The sequence below is a fragment of the Bufo gargarizans genome, chromosome 2 (genome assembly GCF_014858855.1).
Source record: "Bufo gargarizans isolate SCDJY-AF-19 chromosome 2, ASM1485885v1, whole genome shotgun sequence".
In the NCBI taxonomy this organism is placed as follows: domain Eukaryota; kingdom Metazoa; phylum Chordata; class Amphibia; order Anura; family Bufonidae; genus Bufo; species Bufo gargarizans.
The window spans coordinates 645,053,385-645,076,547 of record NC_058081.1 but is presented as its reverse complement, the minus strand read 5'-3'; positions in this window follow the sequence as shown (position 1 = coordinate 645,076,547).

Genomic DNA, 23,163 nt, shown 5'->3' with positions numbered 1-23,163 from the left:
TGGAGATATGTCCCTGTGCTGCCAGCGCTTCGGGATAGTACAAAAGAGTTGTACATGGCAACCTGTGCCTAGTAGACCGCAACTACTGGAGGTGGTGGGGGGCAAGTGGCAGGGGGGGGTCTGGGGTCTGAAAGATGGAACAAAGAAAGTTTAGGGTAAAAGTTCTTTTTTTTTTTTTTCCTAACTAACTTTTCCCTTCTATCCCTACCTAATGGTGCCTCTCCCTCACTGACCCTAACCTACCTGGATGGCAATGGGTGCAGGAGGGTGCTGCACGGTGCGGGTGCTGAACAGGAAGAGGAGCGCAGGAAGTTTGTATCTCGCGCCTCTCTCCCCTGCACCAATCAGCACCCTGGACAGCGGCGTTCAGCACCAGGGCCAGCACTGCCTCTTCAAATCTTCGTACTGCGATTGGTGGTGTATAATCACGCCACCGATCGCAGTCTTTTTCCGGTTTATCGGGTGACCTGCGGTTTTCTGCGATCACCGATACAATGGGGGGGGGGGGGGGGGGAGGGGGTCAATGACCCCCCCCTGCATTGTTACGGGATGCCGGCTGAATGATTTCAGCCGGCATCCCGTTCCGATTAACCCCCACGGCGCCGGAATCGCGAATTAAAGCCATGACGTACCGGTACGTCATGGGTCCTTAAGGACTCGGGATCCATGCTGTACCGGTACGTCACTGGTCCCTAAGGGGTTAAGAATACTATTATTTTCCTTTATAACCACGTTATAAGGGAAAATAATACAGTCGTGGCCAAAAGTTTTGAGAATGACACAAATATTAGTTTTCACAAAGTTTGCTGCTAAACTGCTTTTAGATCTTTGTTTCAGTTGTTTCTGTGATGTAGTGAAATATAATTACATGAACTTCATACGTTTCAAAGGCTTTTATCGACAATTACATGACCTTTATGAAAAGAGTCAGTATTTTCAGTGTTGGCCCTTCTTTTTCAGGACCTCTGCAATTTGACTGGGCATGCTCTCAATCAACTTCTGGGACAATTCCTGACAAATAGCAACCCATTCTTTCATAATCACTTTTTGGAGTTTGTCAGAATTAGTGGGTTTTTGTTTGTCCACCTGCCTCTTGAGGATTGACCACAAGTTCTCAATGGGATTAAGATCTGGGGAGTTTCCAGGCCATGGACCCAAAATGTCAACGTTTTGGTCCCCGAGCCACTTAGTTATCACTTTTGCCTTATGGCACGGTGCTCCATCGTGCTGGAAAATGCATTGTTCTTCACCAAACTGTTGTTGGATTGTTGGAAGAAGTTGCTGTTGGAGGGTGTTTTGGTACCATTATTTATTCATGGCTGTGTTTTTGGGCAAAATTGTGAGTGAGCCCACTCCCTTGGATGAGAAGCAACCCCACACATGAATGGTCTCAGGATGCTTTACTGTTGGCATGACACAGGACTGATGGTAGCGCTCACCTTTTCTTCTCCGGACAAGCCTTTTTCCTGATGCCCCAAACAATCGGAAAGAGGCTTCATCGGAGAATATGACTTTGCCCCAGTCCTCAGCAGTCCATTCACCATATTTTCTGCAGAAGATCAATCTGTCCCTGATGTTTTTTTTGGAGAGAAGTGGCTTCTTTGCTGCCCTTCTTGACACCAGGCCATCTTCCAAAAGTCTTCGCCTCACTGTGCGTGCAAATGCGCTCACACTTGCCTGCTGCCATTCCTGAGAAAGCTCTGCACTGGTGGCACTCCGATCCCGCAGCTTAATCCTCTTTAGGAGACGATCCTGGCGCTTGCTGGACTTTCTTGGACGCCCTGAAGCCTTCTTAACAAGAATTGAACCTCTTTCCTTGAAATTCTTGATGATCCTATAAATTATTGATTGAGGTGCAATCTTAGTAGCCACAATATCCTTGCCTGTGAAGCCATTTTTATGCAACGATGGCTGCACGCATTTCTTTGCAGGTCACCATGGTTAACAATGGAAGAACAAGGATTTCAAGCATCACCCTCCTTTTAACAGGTCAAGTCTGCCATTTTAACCCAATCAGCCTGACATAATGATCTCCAGCCTTGTGCTCGTCAACATTCTCATCTGAGCTAACAAGACGATTACTGAAATGATCTCAGCAGGTCCTTTAATGACAGCAATGAAATGCAGTGGAAAGTTTTTTGGGGGATTAAGTTAATTTTCATGGCAAAGAAGGACTATGCAATTCATCTGATCACTCTTCATAACATTCTGGAGTATATGCAAATTGCTAAGCAGCAACTTTTCCAATTTCCAATATTTATGTAATTCTCAAAACTTTTGGCCACTGACTGTACAGTAAATTAACTTTTATCAATTTACTAACATCATCTCCTAGCAACCATGCGTGAAAATCGCATTGCATCCGCACTTGCTTCCGCAGAATAGAGAAAACATGCTGCGATTTTACGGCAACGCACAAGTGATGTGTGAAAATCACCGCTCATCTGCACAGCCCCATTGAAGTGAAGGGTCCGGATTCAGTGCGGGTGCAATGCGTTCACTTCACGCATTGCACCCGTGTGCACGGGGCCTTAGAGTTAAGGGATTATCCCTGTTTACAATACTGATGGCCATCCACATCAGATCGGCGGGGGTCTAACTCTTGACACCCCCACCAATCAGCTGTTTGAAGGGCTTGCAAGTTTACTTTAGTAGTATGTGAGCAGGGCATCGCAACTTTGTCCCATGTGTGCAGCTCCTTCAAAAAGCTGATCTGATAGTGATGGCTGTTACAATATCTGTTCATGTGTTCCATCAAATAGCGTGTGTGCTGGTGGGGTGTATCTTGGGCCATGTGTCCGTGTAGTAGTGCACACTTGCCTCTGTTGTGTGTGTACTGGCTGCGGATACTTTGTGGTGTGTCCCATTATGTATGTCTCTCCTCTCTGTTCAGTTCAGCAAGGCAGGGGTTAATTTCCCTTTTCATACTAGGCCACGCCTCTAACTCCGCCCAAAGCATAATTGCTGACTCCATCAGAACTACAGCAGCTGGGGATTGATTAGGTGAGGGCAAGTTCGTTTATTTTTTTTTATGGCATATTGGAGCCCCGGGGACAAATTTTTTTTTTTTTGCGGTTCAATAGCCATTTAAAGATTAGCACATAAATCATCGTATTATAGATATTTTAGGGTCCAAATTACATTTTTATGGTCTAATATACAGGTAGAAACCATACAGATAGTTTAGTAAGAAGCAATTTAGCAAATTTATTAATGCATATTTATGCAGGTCAAAAAGAGGGACATTTAAGGATCAAAGAGGGACATTTGGGAGGCATGATCTGTGTATCCGGCCCCTTGGCCTAGTTGTGTCTGTTGTTATGTCTGACCTGATCCTGCCTGAGTTCCTGCCGTGGTCTGTCTGTCTGCTTGTTTGTTCCCAGTTCAGTTCTGTTCATGTTTTATCATCCAGTCTGGTGTTTCTGCCCTCGTTCCCATGTTGCCTGTTGTGGTGTTCCAGAGACCTATGTTTAAGGGTCCATTCACACGTCCGTAGTATTTGGCCGATCCGCAATACACCGTGCCGGCACCCCTATAGAAATGCCTATTCTTGTCCGCTATTGCGGACAAGAATAGGACATGTTCTATTTTTTTCGGGATCCGCGGACCGGAAGTACAGGAGCCGCAGGACTGGAAATGTGAATGAGGACAGCACAATGTGCGATTTTCACACATGGTTGCTAGGAGACGATCGGGATGGGGACCTGATCATTATTATTTCCCTTATAGCATGGTTATAAGGGAAAATAATATCATTCTTAATACAGAATGCTTAGTACAATAGGGCTGGAGGGGTTAAAAAATAAAAAATAAAAAATATAACTCACCTTAATCCACTTGTTTGCGCAGCCCGGCTTCTCTTCTGTCTTCTTCTTTGCTGTGCACAGGAAAAGGACCTTTGATGACGTCACTGCGCTTATCACATGGTCCGTCACATGATTCATCACCATGGTAAAAGATCATGTGATGGACCATGTGATGAGCGCAGTGACATCAAAGGTCCTATTCCTCAAAAAAATAAAAAAAATACAGAAGAGAAGCCGGGCTGCGCGATCAATTGGATTAAGGTGAGTTAAATTACTTTTTATTTTTTTTTAAGCCCTCCAGCCCTATTGTACTATGCATTCTGTATTAAGAATGATATTATTTTCCATGTTATAAGGGAAAACAATAAAATCTACACAACACCTAACCCAAACCCGAACTTCTGTGAAGGAGTCTGGGTACCAAACATGCCGATTTTTCTCACGCGCGTGCTAAATGCATTACAATGTTTTGCACCCGCGTGGAAAAAAAAACCGCATAAATGGAACGCAATCGCAATGAAAACTGACTTGTTTTAGTGTCAAAATCGCAACATTTTCCCTAAACGCATCCAGCCCCAATCCGCAACGCCCGTGTGAAAGAGGCCTTAGTCTTAGTTCCTGTTCAGACTGTGCCTGTGGTTTTGCGAGTTTCCTGATTCTGCCTGTGTTCCCAAGTCCTGCTAAGTATACCAGGACCATCCCAGGAGGTATCGGTCTGGTCGCTAATCCGCATCAAAGTCCACATCCCTGTATAGGGGTTAATAAAAGGTGAATTCCAGGGAGGTGCCAGAATAACGCCCTTATGGTTTGGCCCAATGTCAAACCAATTGCTTGGCACAGTGGTTCCACATTACCACTGATTCGCCTTGATCCATAATCAGTGGATCCGTAACAATGGTCTTTCCTAAAGATTGTGAACCTCTTTGAATAGTAAAATTCTTGCTTCCTGTATCTGCCACTAGGGAAAGGTTAAGAGTTCATTGATTTTGCTGTATGCAACAGCTCCCCCTAGTGGTGGCTGCAGGCAGGCAGAATATAAGCAATTAACTCTACAGCTCAATTATGAAAAAGAAATGCTTGGATGAAACTTGCTATGAATATGGCAGGTGGCACCATATTTGAAGACCCGTCTATACTGGGCAACCAGCTATCATTAATGGGCCTAATAAAAGATGGATATACTTAAAAGCCAAATGAAAAACAAAACAAAAAACACCTGCAAAAAATATCTTATGAAGATTAGCTTTGCCATCTGTAAATCCTACAAAATATTTTAATGCGGTTTGGAAGGAAGACAGGCCATACTTTGTTCAGGAATTCTCGTTCAGGAATTTGCTGAAAAAATGAAAAGTAATCACAGCCATTCCAAACAAGAACAGATTAAAAGCTATCAAAAAGTAGATTCACATATTCTCTTACATAATTAAGCTCCTTTACAAAGTGACCCTTAGCACACTGTGAACCAACATCCTGTAACTTCTGTTCCTGGTACCATCGCTGATCCAGAAAACTGTGTTCATGGCAAGATCAGCTGCTGCTTTGTGACATTGTCATGCTGAATGTGCCCACATAATCAGTGGGTGTGTAATGGTCGTAATACACAGCTGGAGCTCTACTGTAATAGCACTGATCACTGACCCCTGCTGTATCCGCTAGCCTCCCTGAAAACACTGATGCCAGCGCATTAACCCCTTGTACGCCGCAGTCAACGCTGACCGTGGAATATACAGGGTTTACGGAGGGAGGCAAAGGCAGCCCTGCCAGCTATGAAAGCCTATGAGACCCAACCACAATGTCAGTGTAATGCTGACAGGCAGTGCATTACAATAAACGTGTTGTAATGCATTGTAGAGGGGGATACGACCCCCAAAACTTAAAGGGAACCTGTCACCCAAAAATCGCCTATTAAGCTGTTTACAGTACCTTATAGTGCTGTATAGTCGTTTCCTGATGCACTTTTTGTTAGTTTTGCAGCATGTATGCTCAGTCAGAAATCGATGTTATATTCAGCTGCTGCCCCGTGCTTCAAGTCAGGCTTGAAGTCACGGGGGCAGCGGCCTCGGCGTCTTACATGGCCCTCTCCCCGCCCCCTGCCTCTGTGACTGACAGCCGAAATCCGATTCCGGGACCGCGCTCAACGGCCGCATGCGCAGTAAAGGGCGGCAGGAGCGCGGTCCCGGCTGCCGCGCGTACTACGCGCCGTCTTACTTTCGCCGCACTGCGCATGCGCCCGACATCCTGTATCAAACGCGCCCGCGCCCAGATGCCGGGCGCGGGCGCGTTTGATACAGGATGTCGGGCGCATGCGCAGTGCGGCGAAAGTAAGACGGCGCGTAGTACGCGCGGCAGCCGGGACCGCGCTCCTGCCGCCCTTTACTGCGCATGCGGCCGTTGAGCGCGGTCCCGGAATCGGATTTCGGCTGTCAGTCACAGAGGCAGGGGGCGGGGAGAGGGCCATGTAAGACGCCGAGGCCGCTGCCCCCGTGACTTCAAGCCTGACTTGAAGCACGGGGCAGCAGCTGAATATAACATCGATTTCTGACTGAGCATACATGCTGCAAAACTAACAAAAAGTGCATCAGGAAACGACTATACAGCACTATAAGGTACTGTAAACAGCTTAATAGGCGATTTTTGGGTGACAGGTTCCCTTTAAAATACCATACTGGGTCAAAAAATAAGTGTTTTACATAACAAAAACATAAAAGTTTCAAGTAACAAAAAACCCTTTCCCATAATCAAGTCATAAAATTGTAAGAAATAGAAGAAAAGAAAAAGAAAAATAGACATATTGGGGGAGATTTATCAAACTGGTGTAAAGTAGAACTGGATTAGTTGCCCATAGCAGCCAATCAGATTCCACCGTTCATTTTCCAAAGCAGTTGTGAAAAGGGAAAGGTGGAATCTGATTGGTTGCCACAACAGTTTGATAAATATCCCCCATTGAGTATAGTCACGCCCGTAATGATTGACTCTATTAAAATATCACATGATCTACCTCATCAGGGGAACTCTGTAAAAACAGCCATTTTCTGGTCACCTTTCCTCACAAAAAGTTTAATACAATTTTCGCAGGTGACACTAAACTGTGTAAAGTAATTAACACTGAAGGGTCTGGATAGACTGCCCCTGAAGAAGCGAGGCAGCGAAACCCGGGTCGGGCAGGATTGTGACGATCTACTTGTATTTTATGCCTTTTTGTCTACTGATCTGTTGTAAGTAGAATAAAACCTTTTAAAGATAAGATTCTCAAGGGTGCTTCACTATTCTTCGTATCATCTTAAAACCCTGTAGAGGAGGAGATCTGGGAGGATCGTATTCCTTGGCATTGAGGAGAGGGTGGACACCCTTGTATCATTCACCTGTAACCGGAACACATAGTGTCCAGCAGCGCGGTTCCAAAACCTATTGATCTAACTTTGCCAGTGTGAAACCTACCGCACTATTCCGGGACCAGCAGCAGCGCAAGTATTTGTCCGTGTTGTGACATAGGACTGACCACTTTGCTATATCTGGATAGACTGGAGGCTTGGGCAGATAAGTGGCAGATGAGGTTTAACACTGACAAATGTAAAGTTATGCACATGGGAAGGAATAATGCAAGTCACCCGTACATACTAAATGGTAAAACACTCAATGACACTGACATGGAAAAGGATTTAGGAATTTGAATAAACAGCAAACTAAGCTTCAAAAACCAGTGTCAGGCAGATGCTGCCAAGGCCAATAAGATATTGGGTTGCATCAAAAGGGGCACAGATGCCCGTGATGAGAACATAGTCCTACCACTTTACAAATCGCTAGTCAGACCACACATGGAGTACTGTGTACAGTTCTGGGCTCCTGTGAACAAGGCAGATATAGCAGAGCTGGAGAGGGTCCAGAGGAGGGCAACTAAAGTAATAACTTGAATGGGGCAACTACAGTACCCTGAAAGATTATCCAAATTAGACTTATTCACTTTAGAAAAAAGACGACTGAGGGGAGATTTAATTACTATGAATACAGTCAGGTCCTTAAATATTGGGACATCGACACAATTCTAAAATTTTTGCCTCTATACACCACCACAATGGATTTGAAATGAAACAAACAAGATGTGCTTTAACTGCAAACTGTCAGCTTTAGTTTGAGGGTATTTACATCCAAATCAGGTGAACGGTGTAGGAATTACAACAGTTTGCATATGTGCCTCCCACTTGTTAAGGGACCAAAAGTAATGGACAGAATAATAATCATAAATCAAACTTTAACTTTTTAATACTTGGTTGCAAATCCTCTGCAGTCAATTACAGCCTGAAGTCTGGAACGCATAGACATCACCAGCCGATGGGTTTCATCCCTGGTGATGCTCTGCCAGGCCTCTACTGCAACTGTCTTCAGTTCCTGCTTGTTCTTGGGGCATTTTCCCTTCAGTTTTGTATTCAGCAAGTGAAATGCATGCTCAATCGGATTCAGGTCAGGTGATTGACTTGGCCATTGCAGGACATTCTACTTCTTTCCCTTAAAAAACTCTTTGGTTGCTTTTGCAGTATGCTTTGGGTCATTGTCCATCTGCAGTGTGAAGCGCTGTCCAATGAGTTCTGAAGCATCTCCATACTCTTCTCTTCCTATCATTTTGGTACAAGTTGATCTTGGTCTTATCTGTCCATAGGATGTTGTTCCAGAGCTGTGAAGGCTTTTTTAGATGTTGTTTGGCAAACTCTAATCTGGCCTTCCTGTTTTTGAGGCTCCCCAATGGTTTACATCTTGTGGTGAACCCTCGGTATTCACTCTGGTGAAGTCTTCTCTTGATTGTTGACTTTGACACACATACACCTACCTCCTGGAGAGTGTTCTTGATCTGGCCAACGGTTGTGAAGGGTGTTTTCTTCACCAGGGAAAGAATTCTTTGGTCATCCACCACAGTTGTTTTCCGTGGTCTTCCGGGACTTTTGGTGTTGCTGAGCTCACCAGTGCATTTCTTGTTTTTAGGAATGTTCCAAACTGTTGTTTTGGCCACGCCTAATGTTTTTGCTCTCTCTCTGATGGGTTTGTTTTGTTTTTTCAGCCTAATGATGTCTTGCTTCACTGATAGTGACAGCTCTTTGAATCTCATCTTGAGAGTTGACAGCAACAGATTCCAAATGCAAATAGCACACTTGAAATGAACTCTGGACCTTTTATCTGCCTATTGTAATTGGGATAATGAGGGAATAACACACAACTGGCCATAGAACAGCTGAGAAGCCAATTGTTCCATTACTTTTGGTCCCTTAACAAGTGGGAGGCACATATGCAAACTGTTGTAAATCCTACACCGTTCACCTGATTTGGATGTAAATACCCTAAAATTAAAGCTGACAGTCTGCAGTTAAAGCGCATCTTGTTTGTTTCATTTCAAATTCATTGTGGTGGTGTATAGACCCAAAAATGTTAGAATTGTGTTGATGTCCCAATATTTATGGATCTGACTATAAATATATCAGGGGTCAGTACAGAAATCTATCCCATCATCTATGTATCTCTAGGACTGTGACGAGGGGACATCCTCTGCGTCTGAAGGAAAGAAGGTTTGTACACAAACAGAAGAGGATTCTTTACAGTAAGAGCAGTGAGACTATGGAACTCTCTGCCTGAGGAGGTGGTGATGGTGAGTACAATAAAAGAATTCAAGAGGGGCCTGGATGTATTTCTGGAGTATATTAATATCTTGCAACCCACAAGTGATCCGTGAAAATCACTGCTCATCTGCACAACCCCATTGAAGTGAATAAGTCTGGATTCAGTGTGGGGGTGCAATGCGTTCACCTCACGCATTGCACCCGAACAAAATTCTCGCCTGTGTGTAAGGGGCCCAAGATTTTTTTTGTCAAACTGCAGAGACGAGAAATGACTGAAAAATGGTGGTCTGGTCTGAAGGTCTTAAAGGAGAAGATGAGGAAAGGGAACATCAGAGGAGACGTCAATGGATGTAAGCTGTATGGGGCGCTATATTAACCTGTATGTTCTGTAGTGATGGAAGGGTGGATATAGAATTTGGCCCACACTGTAGCAGCCTGGCCCCAGACTTCAGGTCACACTCTGCATGCATGCTCTGAATTCTGGGGGCTCACACCCATCTACTACATTATCTGTACTCAGAGAGTTATCACTGTGTTATCTGTGGTGTTACGTATGACTGCAAGTGATATCTACTACATTATCTGCAAAAAGGGGCCACAGGTTGGGGGTGCGCAATACTTGGCTTGCCCCGGGTGCTGGCAACCAACGCTACGCCACTGGATCTGAGGTCTGAAACATTTGACGTTTGAACTGAGGTTTGATTAACATTGGGGGAGGTTCTGATATGAGGTCTGATTAATATTTCAGTGTCTCATCTGAGGTCTGATTTAAGGATGAGCGAACCAGTTCATACAGACAGACTGAATGAGCCAATCAGTGCTAAAACAGGCAGTGAGGTACCCTTGCAGAACTTCATTTTGTGCTGGTCTGTGAATGAAGGTGGATGGGTCATACAGTGTCTACCAGAAAAATCCTCTTAGGGAGTCAGGGACAGTCAGAAATCAATTAAGCTTGTATTCTGCTGCCAGGGACAGTGAAGGGAAAGGTTCGAAGAAGAGGAAGAAGAATTGTGTTGAATAGAGACAAGCATGGAAGCTGTGAGAAGCTAAGGGCTGAGTCTGGCTGTGCCTCCTAGCACAACTGGAGAAAGGATATCCTTTCATTTTTTTTCTCATTTTTACAGAAATCTTTTTTTCTTTGGGGACGGGGGTGGGATAAATGAAAACTGTATAATGGGTGTTCTACCATTAATCCAGCATAGCATATAGAATACTAGTGAGAACTCAATGATTTTCCTAGTCTATGACGTAAAGTCATGGTTTTATTAAAGACACGGAGGCGAGTATTGCTATCTCTTCCTTTACTGTCCACCAATAGCAGCAAAGAAAAAATGTACATAACCATAACAACAATGGACCCTCCCCTGTCAGATCCTATAACAAGCAGCTCCTCTTCTGAATCTTCCTCTTTCTTTGTATCCGTGACACCAACAGCATAACCGCAACCGGAACTGGAACCGGGCAACGACCACCATTCAGGTCCACCAAACTGTAGAATCGAGCCAACCTGGCTAACACTTCTGTAAACCCAGAAGAACGCAGAACTCTAGACACCATGGAGAATCAACCTGAAACAGAACAAAACTATATAGCCAGTGTAAGAACCAGGCAGAAAACAGCGCAAAAACAGACCCCGGAAAACGGCCGTAAACCGCAAGGCCGCAATTAATAATAGCACGAAAATAAATAGACAAACATATGTAATAAATAACCATAAACTTACAGTGTAAATAGACCAATAAACACAAACATAATGGGCAGGAAGAACAAACCAGGGTGGGCAATACTCGCCTCCGTGTCTTTAATAAAACCATGACTTTACGTCATAGACTAGGAAAATCATTGAGTTTTACAGCAAGACACGGAGGCTCATATTGCAAGTTCAAAGCTGATCAATAATAGATGAGAACACATGAGGAGGCGGATGAAAGTAAAATTCCCTGAACGTTGTGGCCCTAGACCAATCGGCCAAACGCAAAATGTCCTCCAAACGAGCCCCCAAAATAGGCAGGGAAGTGGCCGCCGGGCTCCTGGCCGAATGTGCGGTAAAGACCGCCGTATCAACCCCCGAAAGGGACATGATCCACTACATCCAGCGTGCCAAAGTTGGACTAAAAACCGGGCCAAAAGATGGCGAATAGAGAGGAACAGTTGTGGGACGTCCGAAGAGCGGTGAGCCCGAGTCCGCAACCAATATTCCTTCAAACAGGCCACTGGACAGAGCGCCGGGGTAGACGGAAAGCAGGGATAGGACACCGACCTAATATTGGTCTTGGTGCGCCGCGAAATGTTAAACGTGACGCCCTCAGGAGAAAATGACCTAGCATCGTGATCATGTGCCCTGACATCGGAAACCCTCTTACAGGAAATGAGACAAAAGAGGGTCAGTAACTTAGCCGACAGAGGGAAAGAGCCATGAGGTCAGGCCACGCGGAGAGGAAGGAAAGGACTAAGGAAACGTCCCACATAGTGGTGAAGCGTGGCCGGGGACGACGAGCCAAACGCGAGCCACGTAACAAACGAGAAACTGAAGGATGTTGCCCCGCCGGAACACCATCGAATCCCTGATGAGTGGAGGAAATTGACGAACGGAACAGGTTAATAGTCCTATAAGCTTTCCCCGCTTCAAAAAGGGATGTAAGGAATTGTAAAAGATGAGTCACAGGCGCCGAAATGGGATCCAGGTCCCGTTCCAAGCACCAGCTAACCCAAGTTCCCCAGGCTGCCCGATAAGATTTCCGGGTGCCGGGAGCCCAAGCGTTGTCCAGGAGGCGTCTAGTTGCCTCCGAAATACCCTCGACCTCTCCGGGCATCCTGAGATTCGGCACGCCAAAAGTTGAAGCGAGCCGTCGATCAGTAGGGGATGCTGAACGCCTTGAGGGCCCTGGAGGAGATCCGTCCAACCCGGAAGAAGGAGAGGTACGTCCACTAGGAGTTCCAGGAGGATCGGGTACCAGGCCTGAGTCCCCCAGAAGGGAATCACCACTAACAATTCCGCCCCCTGACGACGAGTCTGCAACAACATCCTCGGAATCATGGCAAAAGGTGGAAACGCGTAATGCAGAGCAGTCGACCAGTCCTGGAGAAACGCATCCACCGCCTCTGCCTCCGGATCCGTGCGCCAGCTGAAGAACCGGGGCAGGTGAGTATTAAGTCGGGAGGCAAAGAGGTCTATGACAAAAGGACCCCAGGTGTCCGAAACCGCGGAAAACATCTCCGGTGCGAGGCTCCAGTCGCTGCCGTCCGTGAAGTATCGGGAGCTCCAATCCGCTTGGTAGTTGTGTAGATCCGAAAGGTATTCCGCCTGCACCATGATGTCCCTGGAAAGACAGTAGGACCAGAACTCCTTCGCCAGACGAGCCAACGTAGCCGACTGGGTGCCACCCAAGTGATTGACATAGCAAACTGCCGACACATTGTCCATGCGCAACCTGATGCACGCATGGGCGATGCCATTGGTAAAACTCTGGATGGCAAACGAACCCCGCCAGGAGCTCCAGCGCGTTGATGTGAAGACGGGCTTCGACCTTCGACCATCGACCTCCCGTGGAGATACCCTCGCAGTGGGCACCCCAGCCATGAAGACTCGCGTCCGCCGATTCCACTGTGAATTCCGGTTGGAAGCCGAAAATTGCTCTGCCGTTCCACGCTTCCAAGTTGTCTATCCACCAATGAAGCTCCTCCCGAGCCTCTGGATCCAGAACCACTGTGTCCGCAAACGTGGAACCGGAACGAAGGTGGGCAATCTTCAGTCGCTGTAGGGCTCGATAATCGAGAGGAGCCGGGAACACCGCCTGAATCGAAGAGGCCAGCAGGCCAATGATGTGGGCCAGGTGACGCAGGGACAAGGAGGTAGCCGAGAGAGCGTGTCTCAACTCCTTGCGGATCGCCTGCAATTTCTCTGTCGGAAGGCTGAGGGATTCTGCAATCGAGTCTACCGTAAAGCCCAGGAACTCTATCCGCTGCGACGGCATGAGGCAGGATTTCTCTGGGTTCAGAAGAAACCCAAGACCCGTCAGGAGATCCGCGGTCCACTGGAGGTGTTGTAATAGGGTCGACTGACATTGGTGCATAATGAGGATGTCGTCTAGATAGATGACTAGACGCACACCCCGACTCCGCAGCCAGGCCATGACTGGGCGCAGAAGTTTGGTAAAGCACCAAGGCGCCGAAGAAAGGCCGAATGGGAGGCAAGTGAACCGCCACACTTCGCCTCTCCACCGGAAACACAGGAGATCCCTGAATGTTGTGGCAATTGGGACTGTCAGATAGGCGTCTTTGAGGTCCAACTTCACCATCCAGTCCCCTGGAATCAGCAAGTCCCGAAGAAGGTGGATCCCTTCCATTTTGAAGTGGCGATAGCGTACCACAGCGTTCAGGGCGCGGAGATTTATCACTGGCCGCATTTGACCGCCCTTTTTCTGAACCAGAAAAATGTTGCTGAGGACTCCCCCGGGAGTAGGGGGGCCCTTTCTATCGCCTTTTTTGAAAAAGGGATATCAGCTCGATGTCTACGAGCTCTCTGTCCGGGTGCACTAGTGCCAGTGGAAGAGGGGGGGGGGGGGGCGGAGGGATGAGACTCGGAGAGTCTGTGAGCTCTATGTGGAATCCCCTTACAGTGGTCAGCACCCATGGGTCTGACGTAATGCTTGACCAAACATGGAAACAGTGACGGAGTCTGCCCCCTACACAAGGACCCAAAGAAGTCCCCACTGGGGATAGACCTACCGAAGGATTTTCGGAAATTCTGGTTCCCTCTAAAGGACCTTGATCGCCACTGGCCGCCTCTAGCCGGAAAGAATGGAGGTGGGTTCCTCTGTTCCTGGAAGGGTGGTCTTTGGGCAAAGGAGCCTCTGCCCGAGCTGCGGGCCTGAAAACTGGAACGGCCGGACAGGCAGCCCCTACTACTGCCGGCCCTAGTGGAGACCCGTCCCTGGAAAACCCTGGCATTGAGGACTGGGCCTTGTCCAGGGCCGTAAATGCCCCCACGAAACGACTGAGGTCCTTGATAAAGGAATCCCTAAATAGCAGACCCTGCGCATCCTTACCTACCTCAAATATGCAGGGCCGGCGTCATAACCCGGCATCCCCGGGCAAGTGCCGGGGCCCAATGCTCCTGGGGGGGCCCACTGAGCTGCTATGAGCACTTCCATCAATACAGATGGGAGCTCTCACTGCTGTCATTTCACTTACGCAGTACCCCTTTAGTGGGCCCTCTGAGCTGCAGAGACTCAGGACACGCCCCCTCTACACAGGACACATGCTGCCTGAGGAGAGAGACCGCAGGGCTGGAGCTGGAGCAGAGAAGTGTGAAGACAGTCTGTGAGTGAGTCTGCACTGTGACTGTCTCTTGTCTGTGGGACAGAAGGGGGGGAATCTTCGATCGGCTGCTGCTTCATTCTATTTAGTTGTTTTACTGTTTCATTAAGCAGTTTGCCTCCATGACACCTGCCCCCCCCCCCACATATCCTGTCCTATCTCATCCTCATGGGGCCCCTGCTGTCTCCTTTCCTCCCTCATGTATCCAGAGCTCCTGTTTCACCCTCCTATCTCCTATTGCTGCCCTGCACAGACCTCCTGCCCCTACTTCTTGTATGAATCCCCCTCAGAGCCCCTTCCACCTACTTGCTGTGTCCACCCCTCCTGTCCATCCAGGGCCCCTGTCTCACTCCTCTGCCTCTCATTATGGTGGCATCTGAACCGCATTCACCATAAGGACCTTCTAACGTCACAGGGTTATGTGACTGTGCCCCCCACCCTGTACTGTGCCCCTTTATACCCTGCATTGTGCCCTCTTACCACACCCTGTGCAGTGCCCATAGTCATTCCCTGTACTGTGCCCTCTTATACCCTTTTATCCGGTCACTGTATGACGGTGTTATCACTATATGGCGGTGGTATCCAATAACTGCATCCCCTTCCATGCCCACACCACTGTTTTTAGACCTGGATGAGCGGGAAAAGATACAGATTGCGGTGTTAAGGACCTTTGCGCCACAATCTGTGTCAGAAATACGCCTAATATAGACTTATTTCTATATAATAAATGACCCCCTAATTGTATTATTATTCGGGGGTAGGGCTAATATCTTTATAGTATATACATTCTAGTGTATTATACTGTGCCCTGTATTTCCCAGTAGAAATTTATCCTTGGAAAGCACAGTCCTCATCCCTGACCACCAGGACCAGGTAGCGCTCTGTCAGGACATGGCGGCCTCCCCTCTCCGCCACGCTGCTCCGCTGTGTACTGGTGCTTATTACGACACAAGGGCTGGGTTCACATCCCATTTGTGCCATCCATTTAATGTATACCAAAAATGTATGCGTTACCAGATGCCTCAGACTGATGCCGTACAGTGGCGTCCGTTCACCATACAGTTACATGGTAAAAAAACATATACGTTAACGTATGTATTTTTTACTTGACTCTGCAGGATACAAAAACGTGGAGTGCTGCACATTTGTATACATCAAACCGATAGGAAAAACGTGATGTGAACACACATTGGGGGGGAGGGGGGCGTACTAAAATTAGCTGTGGGGCCCAGTCAGTTCTAGCTACATCACTGCACATCTCCTTCTCTCCTCCAGGCCTGGCTCACTGCTGCAGCGGGCCGCTGGAGAGAAGGAGCGCAGGGAGCTGCGGCTAGTGAATGACAGGACCACCAGCTCCCCTGCAATGATAGGCATGTGAGGGGGCCACTGGGGGGTCATTCATCACACTGTGAGGGCCCCTTACACAGTATAATGACTCCCAGTGCCCCCCATTTAGTATAATGATCCCCATTGACCCTACATTTAGCATAATGACCACCAGAGCCCCCATTAAATATAATAACCCCTCGTGCCTCCTCCATACAGTATAACCCCCAGTGTGGGGGCGATTGGGGGTCATTATTCTGAATGCAGGGCCACAGGTGGTCATTATACAGGGGGGGGGGATTGGGGGTTCATTATACTGTGTGAAGGGCCACTAGTAGTCATTATACTGTGTGAAGGGCCACTAGTAGTCATTATACTGTATAGGGGCCACTGGGGGTCATTATACCGTGTGGGAGCCACAGGGGGACATGTCAATGTAAAGAAAATGCCTCATGGGGGCCCACTGGGATTTATCGCCCGAGGGCCCACATGAACCTGGAGCTGGCCCTGCATATATGTCCAGGAGCTTGTCCTGGCAGCTCCTTAGTGCCGAATCTAACCCTTTGCGGGGGTTCCAGCCGGTCTTCGCCAAGAACTGTGTCATCTTGGGGTCGACTGATGGGGTCTCACAGACCTTGTTGGGAACCAATGGTCTAGGGCACTCAGATCTGAGTTTACTACGCGCCTCTTTGCTAAGAGGACGGCGTACCCAGTGCTCCAGATAATTGCTCACATGAGCCGCTGGCAGCCACTCAGCCGACCAAGGGTGGTGGAGGGCATCAGGGTCGAACAAGGGGGCGCCAGAGGGATCCACCAGAGCAGACGCCGCATTAGGGGCGGTGGAGGCCGGACCCATAGACTCAGAGGTGGAAGGCATAGGGCCAGCAGTGCCTGGTAAATCAGACTCCATATCCTCCTCAGAATGGCAGCTCGCCTCCGCATAAGCCTCTGTATCAGACTCCAAGTCTGATTCAATATCGCTATTTTGTGCTCTAGCACATTTCCACGTGGGCGCCCTTTCTGCCTGGCGCGGTAAGGCTCTTTTGCCTGATCTATGCACGCCATCATGGGTGGCTTGGATCACACCAGTCAGATTCTCCTGTGTGGTAGGAGTTTCACAAACGGCAGGCTGCGGATTAGGTATAACAGGCGTCTGATTAGAGGGGCCAGGTGCATGGGCAGATAAAGCCTGGGATATGGTCTGGGATATGATGGATGACATGGACCCCATGGCTTCTATAATTGCGCTTGAGACCGAGCGCTGCAAATCCAGGGCCTGCGCATTCATGTCCGACATTCTGGGCTCCCCAGTGGATGGAGGGGGGTTAGGCCCAGAGGGGGTTTGATAAGAAGACATAACTAATATGGCCCAATAGACTATTGCCCCAAGTGAAAATAATGACACTAACCTAAAGTGAGCAGCTAGCTAAATCAGACCGCAATGAAAACGGCACCTAAACTAACCAGCAGAGCGGGGTTAATCACCCCAGAAGCCGCAGAGCAGGAGCGCCGAATCCAGTCACTGGTAAGGAGTAATGGCCGCCGAAATCCCGCGATATTTAACATGAGACGCGCCAAGATGGCCGCCGAGATCTCACGACCAGCAGAGGAGAAGCGGGGCTGGCGCAGGAGGGAAGCAAGATGGCCGCCGGAATCACATGATAGGACGCGATCAACGGGGGGGGGGGGGGGGGGGCTGCCTGGCACAAGAGAGCGCACAGGTAAGGCGGAAAGAGGAGGGGGAAGGGACGGGAGCGGCAGAAAAACCGCTGCGCCACGGCCAAACACAAGAACAACCACCCAAATAAAGCAGGGCTAGCGAAACCCTAAAGGAACTAAAACCCCCCTAAGAATGGCAGGCAAATAATGGCAAGAAAAGGTGGGGAAACAAATCAATACATAAGTAAGGGGTGACACAAGCACAGCAAATAATACAGAGCCCCTGAACAAACTGAAGTTCGGGAATTAACCATTTGAGAAAAAGAAACCATACAATAGAAAGTAATACACTAAAAGGGAAATGCACAGATGTTACTTATCTGGTGGCAGCAGCAAAGAAAGAGGAAGATTCAGAAGAGGAGCTGCTTGTTATAGGATCTGACAGGGGAGGGTCCATTGTTGTTATGATTATGTAAATTTTTTCTTTGCTGCTATTGGTGGACAGTAAAGGAAGAGATAGCAATATGAGCCTCCGTGTCTTGCTGTAAAACTCTGTCAGGTCAGCTCATATTTAATGTTTTTCTTTTGTTTTTGTTTGAAAAAAAAACTTATAAATCAGTGATTGAGAACAAAATAATAGGGCTAAATCAGTTTATTATGTCCACACACACTTCACACTTTTTTTTGTGTGTGTGTGTGTGTGGGGGGGGGGGGGGGGGGGGGGGGTGTAATTGAATTTTATTAAACCAGAATATACCACTAATACACAGGGTAGGGCAACAATTTACCTGTTAGTGTTAATGTGATAATAAGGGTCAGGTCTGACCCTCAATCAGGCCTGGCTCAGGCTGGCCAGGTACAGAACAGCGTGACAGTGTCATGCTCTGCATAGGTGGTATGCGGGAGGATCACTCTGAACTGTGTCTACAGTGGAGGCTGAATACTAGGTGGAGGATGAAGAGGCCATTGGTGTCGGAATCACAGCATGAGAACGCAGAGGTAGCATTGCCATCACCTGGCCATGTTGTTGGTGTGCCTAGGCAGGAACCACATTTAACCAGTGGGCTATAAAGGACATATATTGTATTTGATCATAGTTACAGGCGCTGGCATGAACTGTACCAGATACCGACAGGCTCAAGTACAGGCCCACATTCTGCTGTACGTACATATGCAGGGCTGGTATTTTTTTAAGAAGTAATAACGGCATGGAACTCTCCACCTTGGCTCGGCACAAGCCATCAGTTCTCTGAAATTTGCAGAGTCAACCACATGGAAAGTGAGAGACTGTAGTACCAGCAACTTGTCCAGGAGCACATTCAGCTTCTGCATCATTGGATAAGTGCACACATACTGTTGTTGATTTTTTAATCGCCTCGATGATCAATTAGTGGCAAAACTCATGACGAGGAGTATGAGGAGGAGCATCAGGACCAGTAAATGAAGGGAAGGGCCGTGGTGCCAACATTAGCACCCTGGCCGCACTTCACCCTCTGCCAACAGAGTACAGTGACTTGATAAAAAATTCCCACACTGGCAAGTATGGCATTTTACCCCCACCACTCCGTGATGACTGCCTGCCGCTGCCTCTATGAAGCCGAGCACTGCTAGTTGTTTCCTTGCAGGTAAGCTTCTGAGTAGCAGACAGTCTACCCCCGGCACATTTGGCTCTAGATCTTACACTGCTAACACCCTGTTGTCTCATAGTAACGCTTGCACACTGCTGGCTCAGCAGCATACTGCCACCCTGCTGCTGTCTCATGGACAAGCTGCCACCCTCACACCTGGATGATGAAGCCCCCTATTCACACGGCTCCCACGTGCGATCAGCTACATCATCCACTACTGTCTGGCTGTCACTTATGTCACCCTCACCAGTCTCATGGCCACGTCCCTGACCGCTCGCAACACTTTCTCCAACACAACAGTCATCATCGCTACTTGCCTGTAGCTGCCGAATTTCCTAAATAAGCTAGTCCTTGCTGAAAAGTGGAGCAGAGCCGGCGGCATACATTATTTGCCTGGCAGAAGGATCAGCAAAGGAAAGAGGTTCAGAATAGGTGAGGACACAAAGCTTGTTCCTGAGCCATGCCAACTAAGTGTCATGTCAGAGGAACCTACCAATTCCTGGCTGTGTGTGTCTGATATCAGTCGAGATGATGTTGTAGACCAAGTGAACCATTCCAGGACAGCGGGGATTGGTCATCAAAACACAACCGCTGGATGACAGTAGCAGTTCTGGCCTGTTGCAGCATCGGCTGCTACCACCCTCATTCTACTGCTACTTGTGCTAGCTACAGCAACATTTTTTCCGCTGCCCGTTCTTTGGAGAGCCCTGGCAACTGTATATGCAAAATAAGTTATTCAAAGTTAATATGGACACCCCAATAACAGTAAAACAAGACAGGTTATTCACCCAAATTTGAGAATCAAGGCATAGTACAATTGTTTATCTATTAAACAAGATGGACATCCCAATAACAGTAGAACAAGACAGGTGACAACTCGGGGGGGTCACTTAGCTCTTTCGGATAGCAGTCTTGTCAGCTTAGATGGTTGGCGCACCTCAAGAAGCCACTCTAACACTGCAGATTTGGGTGCAAACTGGCCGCAATCAGCTTTATCCTTTTTGCAGCAGTCCAAACTAACATAAATCCTTGGCCGTCTGGCCACTACACAGTAGTTTCCCTCTTTATTGGGATCTGGGTCTACCACCCAGCTCCCCGAAACACCACTCAGTGTATTCTGCATCCAGCAGAGGGAAATTCATTTCAGTTCATGTCTATTTAATTTCTAATTCATTCTGCAATTCTGTATTCCTGTAGTTATTAGTTAGGTAACAGCACCATCTAGCGGTGGTAAAAATGTATTGCACCTTGTTTTCTTGTTAATAAAGATTATTGCTTTGTGGCAGGTGCTAGGCATTGTGGGTAGTACAAGGAATTCTGGGAAGGAGAAGCCCCAGTCTTCAGTCTACAGGACATCAGAGCTGTTCCATGCAGTTCTTCTTCAACTCCACCATCTTTGTGCAAGTAAGATCTACCTTGTCTCAGGGACATTATGTTATGCAGATCTGTTTAGCTAGTGTAGGAAGGCGCAAGGGTCAGTCATTGACGGAAGGTACGTTTCACCAAGGTTCCTGGCCTTGGCGAGATAGGAACCGGTAATTTTGTGTGTCAGCGGCAGCTAGTGCTCGATGACACAGTTTTTTTCTTAGTATGGCTGTAAAGCCAATCTGGGCCGGTTCTTATTGGGAGCAGCCAAAGAGCAGGGTGGGTGGCTGTTCCCCACGTTCCAGGACAGGTTTTGGGCTGGGATTTAAAAACCCAGCCAGCAGCTCAGCAGGGTGTGAAATGATCCTCCAGGTGATAGTGGAGCTGTGGAAGCTCTGTGTTTGGGAGCTGAAGAGTTCCGCCATGCTGCAAGGCTGAGAGCCGCCTGCTAGGAGTCAGGCGCCCTAAAGCCTGCTGTGGACTGCCAGGTGACATGTTTTGTTCTTTGGACTCTTGCTGTGTGAATTAACACCAGGACCCTGCAAAGTATTGTTTTTCTTTTCTGCCTTTTTGTGTGAATAAACACCAAACTTTTGCCTTTCAACCGTGGTCTTGTCTCTGTATTGCGTCCGCTTACCCTGCCTACCAGAGCAAATCCTTACCCTAGGCATAAGTGTCACTCAGGGAGTTATTTCTGTTAGCTATTCATGCCGTTCTATGTATAGGCAGCCATTTTGGACATATGCTTTCTCTGTCAATGTATTACTTTACATGGTATTCTATTTGTTTTACTTACACAAGCCATTTGTATTCTTGTAGTTTTACCAATTCACAATTTTGTTGACCAATAAACAAGTTAGACTACAGAAAATAGTCCTCTTATTTGGAAGACAGGAATGGTTTATACAGAATGTCAGACTGCACACTGTGTGAACGTGTATGAAGACAGAACCGTAAAACAGATGCTAGTCACCAGCGATAGTGGATCTGACTACACGGAGCCGCCATCACACACGTGGCCCTGCGTATAAGATTGCAGCGGCTGCCATACAGTCACAAGAAGTGAGAGTGCAGCCCCCTGCAAGTGCAGCATGATCCAGACCATGCTAAAGTCTGTCCCTACCTAGACTGAGTCTGCACAGAGACATAAAGTAACCTGCAAAAGGCACACAATGTCCGCTAGCCAGGTATCATCATACAGGACCAGGTCACGAGCAAGCTGCTCTAGCAAGTCCTCGATAAGAGAAAAGGCTGCTCTCGCCCGTGCAGAAGCTGAGGCTGCAAAAGTAAGGTCTTCCTTTGCTGCACAAGTGTCATGGTAGGGAGTGGGGGAAACTCCCCACTGTACAATGTCGCCAATTACTAGGCCATAGGCAGTGAAAAAGGGAGATGGTCACCTCCTAAATCGTCCCTCAAATAGCCCTAGTCTCCTGTCTGCATGAGCCGCCTTCAATGGTAAGGGGGCTCATACCCAAGAACCTAGAAGTCTAGGAATCCCTGCATCACCCTCAACATTGTGACAGGGCAGAGATCTCCTGTTCATCCATCACCATGGATGACAGGCATCTCCAGAGGCCCAGTAGCTGACAGGGAGAAAGACAGAATGCAGCAACCGCACAGCAGGTAATTACACAGTGTAGCAACAGAACACTAGCAACAACCAACACTTACCTGCCGCAGCAGAGATGGAAAGACGGCACCAACATCTACCCGGACCTCCATGTGAACACCGTATGCATGTAAGCTCTAGGCAGGACACCCCCTTCCGGGGGACACACACACAGAAAGGGGAAAACGTCAAACGTCCATGCAGGCCAGTACACACCTACATGAAACAAACACCCAGATGTATAACAAACCTCCAACTGAAACCCAAAATATAAACTACACACCAGGAGGGGAAGGAAGACAAGGAGAAAACACACAGTATGACATTGCTGAGAACATTGATGTCAAACTTGGATGTCATCCATGCACAGAGCAAGCATCTCACATGCAAGGCAGACAAACCACCTGATCTCAGTCTCCAAGCCAAAGGATATAAAGAGACCTGAGACCACACCCAACTCACCACTTTGCTCCAAACCAGCCAGTGAATTAACCCCACGCACACCAGACAGGAAAGGGAAAAAACTAAAAGGGAAATCGCTCATACATGCATAAACAACACATTGCCACAGGCAACTGCATGAGTGGCACACGTGTCACAGCACAAACAACATAGGCCGTGACACTGCCCCCGCATGTAAACACAACACCACGTTGCCAAAGGCAACAGCATTTGTGGCCACTATGTCACGACACCCACCACAGGCCGTGACAACAAGAGATGCAACTAAAGAAAGAGAGAGCGTCAAAGGGAAAAAGTTACTGGGAAAAAAAAAAAAGCGTTAATGGGAGAAGAGATAGCTTGCCTGTAGGTGTCGCTGGAGAAACTCGCCGCAGAGAAAGCAGAGG